The 8,127-nt window shown below is 41.3% G+C and overlaps 1 non-coding gene across 1 annotated transcript; it reads right to left on the bottom strand.

Annotated features, from left to right (window-relative positions):
• Positions 1-1,338: 1,338 nt before the first annotated feature.
• On the bottom strand, positions 1,339-1,446 carry LOC112699842 (small nucleolar RNA R71). The gene has a single exon (XR_003152779.1). It is a non-coding gene; the product is annotated as a small nucleolar RNA R71 (small nucleolar RNA).
• Between the last annotated feature and the right edge of the window lie 6,681 nt (positions 1,447-8,127).

Genomic DNA, 8,127 nt, shown 5'->3' with positions numbered 1-8,127 from the left:
ATAAGATAAGATAAGAATATCTTGTCCAGGGAAGATCACGGCCAACTACTATAAATACACTGGAGCACCCAGGTATGGCATTCATTCCACATTCTACATATATCTGCTTGGACCCATGCTAACTTAAGCATCGGAGTGTCATTGTAGGTACAACCACCAACCACTCTACATATCAAGCTCGGGTCCCTGAACCCCCACCTCGGGCCTCTCCAGACGACCGAGCTACACGTTTCAGGTAACCCCCGGAACACTTACTATCAATTAATGATTTGATTCAACATTTCAAATATGTTGCCTTTTCTGTTGAGAAAGGTTTAATGTTTGAATCATATCTTTTCTTGTTAGTCAAGTTTTTAATTTTTTTTCAAAATCAAATCTTTTTAAAATGTTTTTCAAATCATATCTTCTTAATCACACTTTTTTTTAAAACAAATCATATCTTCTTAACCACATCTTTTTCAAAATAAGTTTTCAATCATATCTTTTTAATTTCTAATTTCAAAATCTTTTTCAAAAATCACTTTACTTCTTTCCCACTTTCATTTTCGAAAATTAAGTAATGTTTTTCAAAAATGTTTTCAAAATTTCTACTTAATTTTCGAAAATCACTTCCCTTCTTCTCACATCCTTCTATTTATGGACTAACACTATTCCTTAATGCAAAATTCGAACTCCATCTTCTTTGATAAGTTCGAATTTTCTACTTCTGTCTTCTACTCTTCTTTTCCTCTGACACTTCAAGGAACCTCTATACTGTGACATAGAGGATTCCACATTTCTTGTTCTCTTCTCTCTCATATGAGCAGGAGCAAAGACAAAGGCATTCTTGTTGAGGCTGATCCTGAACCTGAAAGGACCTTGAAGAGAAAGCTAAGAGAAGCCAAAGCACAACTCTCTTTAGAGGACCTGACCGAATTCTTCAAAGGAGAAGAACACATGGCAGCCGAAAACAACAATGCCAACAATGCAAGGAAGGTGCTGGGTGACTTTACTGCACCTACTCCCGATTTCTATGGGAGAAGCATCTCTATCCCTGCCATTGGAGCAAACAACTTTGAGCTTAAGCCTCAATTAGTTTCTCTAATGCAACAGAATTGTAAGTTCCATGGACTTCCACTGGAAGATCCTCATCAGTTTTTAGCTAAATTCTTGCAAATCTGTGATACTGTCAAGACTAATGGGGTTGACCCTGAGGTCTACAGACTTATGCTATTCCCTTTTGCTGTAAGAGACAGAGCTAGAACATGGTTGGATTCTCAACCTAAAGAAAGCATGGACTCTTGGGAAAAGCTAGTCAATGCCTTCTTGGCAAAGTTCTTTCCACCTCAAAAATTGAGTAAGCTTAGAGTGGAAGTCCAAACCTTCAGACAGAAGGAAGGAGAATCCCTCTATGAAGCTTGGGAAAGATACAAACAATTAATCAGAAAGTGTCCTTCTGATATGCTTTCTGAATGGAGCATCATAGGTATTTTCTATGATGGTCTCTCTGAACTATCCAAGATGTCTTTGGATAGCTCAGCAGGAGGATCTCTTCATCTGAAGAAGATGCCTACTGAAGCTCAAGAACTGATTGAAATGGTTGCAAATAACCAATTCATGTACACTTCTAAAAGAAATCCTGTGAACAATGGGACTAGTCAGAAGAAAGGAGTTCTTGAGATTGACACTCTGAATGCCATATTGGCTCAGAATAAAATATTGACTCAACAAGTCAATATGATTTCTCAAAGTCTGTCTGGAATGCAAAATGCACCAAGCAGTACTAAGGAGGCTTCATCTGAGGAAGAAGCCTATGATCCTGAGAACCCTTCAATGGAAGAGGTGAATTACATGGGAGAACCCTATGGAAACACCTATAATCCTTCATGGAGAAATCATCCAAATTTCTCATGGAAGGATCAACAGAGACCTCAACAACGTTTCAACAACAATAATGGTGGAAGAAACAGGTTTAGCAATAGCAAGCCTTTTCCATCATCTTCTCAGCAACAGACAGAGAGTTCTAAGCAGAATACCTCTGACTTAGCAACCATGGTCTATGATCTAATCAAAACCACTCAAAGTTTCATGACTGAAACAAGGTCCTCCATTAGAAATTTGGAAGGACAAGTGGGTCAGCTGAGCAAGAAAATTACTGAGCTCCCTCCTAGTACTCTTCCAAGCAATACAAAAGAAAATCCAAAAGGAGAGTGCAAGGCCATCAACATGGCCGAATTTTGGGAGGAAGAAGAGGCAGTGAACGCCACTGAGGAAGGCCTCACTGGGCGTCCACTGGCCTCCAATGAGTTCCCCAATGAGGAACCATGGGAATCTGAGGCTCAAACTGAGACCATAGAGATTCCATTGGACTTACTTCTGCCATTCATGAGCTCTGATGAGTATTCTTCCTCTGAAGAGGATGAGTATGTCACTGAAGAGCAAGTTGCTAAATACCTTGGAGCAATCATGAAGCTAAATGACAAGTTATTTGGAAATGAGACTTGGGAGGATGAACCCCCTTTGCTCACCAAAGAACTAGATGACTTGTCTAGGCAGAAACTGCCTCAAAAGAGACAGGATCCTGGGAAGTTTTCAATACCTTGTACCATAGGCACCATGACCTTCAAGAAGGCCTTGTGTGACTTAGGGTCAAGTGTAAACCTCATGCCCCTCTCTGTAATGGAGAAGTTAGGGATCTCTGAGGTGCAAGCTGCAAAAATCTCACTAGAGATGGCAGACAATTCAAGAAAACAAGCCCATGGACTTGTAGAGGATGTTCTGGTTAAGGTTGAAGACCATTACATCCCTACTAATTTATAGTCCTAGAGACTAGGAAGTGCATGGATGAGTCCATCATCCTTGGCAGGCCCTTCCTAGCCACTGCAAAGGCTGTGATTGATGTTGATAGAGGAGAGTTGATCATTCAAGTGAATGAAGACTCCTTAGTGTTTAAGGCCCAAGGATATCCCTCTGTCATCATGGAGAGGAAGCATGAAGAGCTTCTCTCAAAACAGAGCCAAACAGAGCCCCCACAGTCAAACTCTAAGTTTGGTGTTGGGAGGCCACAACCAAACTCTAAGTTTGGTGTTGAACCCCCACATTCAAACTCTAAGTTTGGTGTTGGGAGGTTCCAACATAGCTCTGAGCATTTCTGAGGCTCCATGAGAGTCCTCTGTCAAGCTAATGACATTAAAGAAGCGCTTGTTGGGAGGCAACCCAATGTTTTATAATTAACTATTTTCCTTTGTTATTTTCTCTTTTTTGTAGGTTGATGATCATGAGAAGTCACAAAATCAATGAAAAAAGCAAAAACAGAATGAAAAACAGGAAGAAAAACAGCACACCCTGGAGGACGCACCCACTGGCGTTTAAACGCTAGTGAGGTTAGCTGTTGGGCGTTTAACGCCCAGTCTGTCACCATTCTGGGTGTTTAACGCCAGAAAGGGCACCAGACTGGCGTTAAATGCCAGAAATGGGCAAGAAGCTAGCGTTAAATGCCAGAAATGGGCACCAACCCGGCGTTTAACGCCAGAAAAGGCACAAAACGTGATTTTGCTTGCCATTTGGTGCAGGGATGACTTTTCCTTGACACCTCAGGATCTGTGGACCCCACAGGATCCCCACCTACCCTACCACTCTCTCTCTTCTTCACCCATTCACCAATCACCTCAACACCTCTTCCCCAAAAACCCTTCACCTATCAAATCCCATCTTTCTCTTCACCACTCACATCCATCCTTCATAAAACCCCACCTACCTCACCATTCAAATTCAAACCACTTTCCCACCCAAACCCACCCTCAAATGGCCGAACCCTACCCTTCCCCTCTCCTATATATACCCTCCTTCACTCCTTCATTTTCACACCACCTAAACACCATTTCTCTCCCCTTTGGCCGAATACAAAGCCATTCCCTTTCTCCTCATTTCTTCTTCTTCTACTCTCTTCTTTCTTCTTTTGCTCGAGGACGAGTAAACCTTTTAAGTTTGGTGTGGTAAAAGCATTGCTTTTTGTTTTTCCATAACCATTTATGGCATCCAAGGCCGGAGAAACCTCTAGAAAGAGGAAAGGGAAGGCAAAAGCTTCCACCTCCGAGTCATGGGAGATGGAAAGATTCATCTCAAGGGTGCATCAAGACCACTTCTATGAAGTTGTGGCCTTGAAGAAGGTGATCCCCGAGGTCCCTTTTTCACTCAAAAAGGGTGAATATCCGGAGATTCGACATGAGATCCGAAGAAGAGGTTGGGAAGTTTTACCAACCCCATTCAACAAGTCGGATTCTTGATGGTTCAAGAGTTCTATGCCAATGCATGGATCACCAAGAACCATGACCAAAGTGTGAACCCGAATCCAAAGAATTATCTTACTATGGTTAGGGGGAAATACTTGGATTTTAGTCCAGAAAGTGTGAGGGTGGCGTTCAACTTGCCTATGATGCAAGGAGATGAACATCCTTACACTAGAAGGGTCAACTTTGATCAAAGGTTGGACCAAGTCCTCACGATCATATGTGAAGAGGGCGCCCAATGGAAGAGAGATTCAAGAGGGAAGCCGGTTCAATTAAGAAGGCATGACCTCAAGCCCGTGGCTAGAGGATGGTTGGAGTTCATCCAACGCTCAATCATTCCCACTAGCAACCGGTCCGAAGTTACCATAGACCGGGCTATCATGATCCATAGCATCATGATTGGAGAAGAAATAGAAGTTCATGAGGTTATAGCCCAAGAACTCTATAAGGTGGCGGACAAGTCCTCTACCTTGGCAAGGTTAGCCTTTCCTCATCTCATTTGTCACCTCTGTTATTCAGTTGGAGTTGACATAGAGGGAGACATTCCCATTGATGAGGACAAGCCCATCACTAAGAAGAGGATGGAGCACACAAGAGACCCCACTCATCATGAGATCCCTGAGATTCCTCAAGGGATGCACTTTCCTCCACAAAACTATTGGGAGCAATTGAACACCTCCCTAGGAGAATTGAGTTCCAACATGGGACAACTAAGGGTGGAGCATCAAGAACACTCATTCATCCTCCATGAAATTAGAGAAGATCAAAGAATCATGAGGGAGGAGCAACAAAGACAAGGAAGAGACATTGAGGAGCTCAAGCACTCCATAGGATCTTCAAGAGGAACAAAGAGCCGCCATCACTAAGGTGGACCCGTTCCTTGATCTCCTTGTTCTTTATTCTTCTGTTTTTCAAATTTTAGTGCTTATGTTTATCTATGTTTGTGTCTTGTGATCATTAGTGTCTTAGTGTCTATGCCTTAAAGTTATGAATGTCCTATGAATCCATCACCTTTCTTGAATAAAAACGTGCTTAATTGAAAAAGGAAAGAATTGCATGAATTTTAAATTTTATAACAGTTTAATTATTTTGATGTGGTGGCAATATTTTTGTTTTCCGAATGTATGCTTAAACAGTGCGTATGTATCTTGAATTTGTGGTTCATGAATGTTGGCTCTTGAAAGAATGATGAAAAAGGAGACATGTTACTGAGGATCTGAAAAATCATAAAAATGATTCTTGAAGCAAGAAAAAGCAATGAAAAAAAAATCGAAAAAAAAAGAGAGAAAAAAAAAGAAAGAAGAAAAGAGAAAAAGAAAAAGAGAAATAAAGTTGTGATCCAAGGCAATAAGAGTGTGCTTAAGAACCCTGGACACCTCTAGTTGGGGACTCTAGCAAAGCTGAGTCACAATCTGAAAAGGTTCACCCAATTATGTGTCTGTGGCATGTATGTATCCGGTGGTAATACTGGAAGACAGAGTGCTTTGGGCCACAGCCAAGACTCAATAAATAGCTATGTTCAAGAATCATCATACTTTACTAGGAGAATCATTAACACTATCTGGATTCTAAGTTCCTAAAGAAGCCAATCATTCTGAATTCCAAAGGATAGAGTGAGATGCCAAAACTGTTCAGAGGCAAAAAGCTAAAAGCCCCGCTCATCTGATTAATACTGATCTTCATAGATGTTTTTGGAATTCATTGCATATTCTCTTCTTTTTATCTTATTTGATTTTCAGTTGCTTGAGGACAAGCAACAATTTAAGTTTGGTGTTGTGATGAGCGGATAATTTGTACGCTTTTTGGCATTGTTTTTAGTATGTTTTTAGTATGATCTAGTTAGTTTTTAGTATATTTTTATTAGTTTTTAGTTAAAATTCACTTTTCTGGACTTTACTATGAGTTTGTGTGTTTTTCTGTGATTTCAGGTATTTTCTGGCTGAAATTGAGGGACCTGAGCAAAAATCTGATTCAGAGACTAAAAAGGACTGCAGATGCTGTTGGATTCTGACCTCCCTGCACTCGAAGTAGATTTTCTGGAGCTACAGAAGTCCAATTGGCGCGCTCTCAACGGCGTTGGAAAGTAGACATCCTGGGATTTCCAGCAATATATGATAGTCCATACTTTGCCCAAGATTTGATGGCCCAAACCGGCGTTCAAAGTCACCCTCAGAAATCCCAGCGTTAAACGCTGGAACTGGCACCCAAATGGGAGTTAAACGCCCAAACTGGCACTAAAGCTGGCGTTTAACTCCAAGAAGAGTCTCTACACGAAAATGCTTCATTGCTCAGCCCAAGCACACACCAAGTGGGCCCGGAAGTGGATTTTTATGTCATTTACTCATCTCTGTACACCCTAGGCTACTAGTTTTCTATATATAGGACCTTTTACTATTGTATTTTCATCTTTGGATTATTTTTGATCCTTTGATCATCTTTGGACATCTAGTTCTTAGATCATTGAGAGGCTGGCCTCACGGCCATGCCTAGACCTTGTTCTTATGTATTTTCAACGGTGGAGCTTCTACACACCGTAGATTAAGGTGTGGAGCTCTGCTGTACCTCGAGTATTAATGCAATTACTATTGTTCTTCCATTCAATTCTGCTTGTTCTTGTTCTAAGATATCACTTGTTCTTCAACTTGATGAATGTGATGATCCGTGACACTCATCATCATTCTCACCTATGAACGTGTGACTGACAACCACCTCCGTTCTATCTTCGATTGGGTGAATATCTCTTGGATTCCTGATTGCACGATGCATGGTTGATCGCCTGACAACCGAGCCAACCATTCCGTGAGATCAGAGTCTTCGTGGTATAGGCGAGAACTGATGGCGGCATTCAAGAGAATCCGGAAGGTCTAACCTTGTCTGTGGTATTCTGAGTAGGATTCAATGATTGAATGACTGTGACGTGCTTCAAACTCCTAGCAGGCGGGGCGTTAGTGACAGACGCAAAAGAATCAATGGATTCTATTCCGGCCTGACTGAGAACCGACAGCTGATTACCCCATGCTATGACAGAGCATAGGCAAACGTTTTCACTGAGAGGATGGGAGGTAGCCATTGACAACGGTGAAACCCTTGCATAAGCTTGCCATGGAAAGGAGTAAGAAGGATTGGATGAAGACAGTAGGAAAGCAGAGAGACGGAAGGGAAGGCATCTTCATGCGCTTATCTGAAGTTCCTACCAATGAATTACATAAGTATCTCTATCTTTACCTTTATGTTTATTTTTGTTCATCACCATATCCATTTGAGTTTGCCTGACTAAGATTTACAAGATGACCATAGCTTGCTTCATACTAACAATCTCCGTGGGATCGACCCTTACTCGCGTAAGGTTTATTACTTGGACGACCCAGTGCACTTGCTGGTTAGTTGTGCGAAGTTGTGTAATGCCATGGTATTGAACACCAAGTTTTTGGGGTTCATGACCGGGGATTATGAGAGTTGTGAAAAGTATTGTTCACAATTTCGCGCACCAATCATCAAGCATCTCAATCCTCATTATCATTATGTCATCCTTAAGCTAGAACCTCCTTTGAGGCAAGCTTGATAATGCAATCGCGAAGAACCTAGTTTTTGAACCGTATCGGTTGGCAGTTTTGATTCTGATTTTCGTAAATAGTCTCTATTTGACGAACCGGACTCGATTCATGAGAGGAGAGAGATAATAGTATAATATTATCATTATATTAGTATTAGAAGATGATTGAATGATATTATAACGTTACCTGGTCTGTTTTAGTTAAAAACAGAAAATCGGTTTAACCGGGTTCACAGTTTACTGGTGCAGCTTAGCACCAGCACTCTCTAATGACTTTAGCAATGATAAGGCCTCATTATACATGTT

Source organism: Arachis hypogaea, chromosome 6 (genome assembly GCF_003086295.3).
Source record: "Arachis hypogaea cultivar Tifrunner chromosome 6, arahy.Tifrunner.gnm2.J5K5, whole genome shotgun sequence".
NCBI lineage: Eukaryota > Viridiplantae > Streptophyta > Magnoliopsida > Fabales > Fabaceae > Arachis > Arachis hypogaea.
Note: the sequence above shows the minus strand (reverse complement) of the source record. Positions and strands in the feature narration are given on the sequence as shown.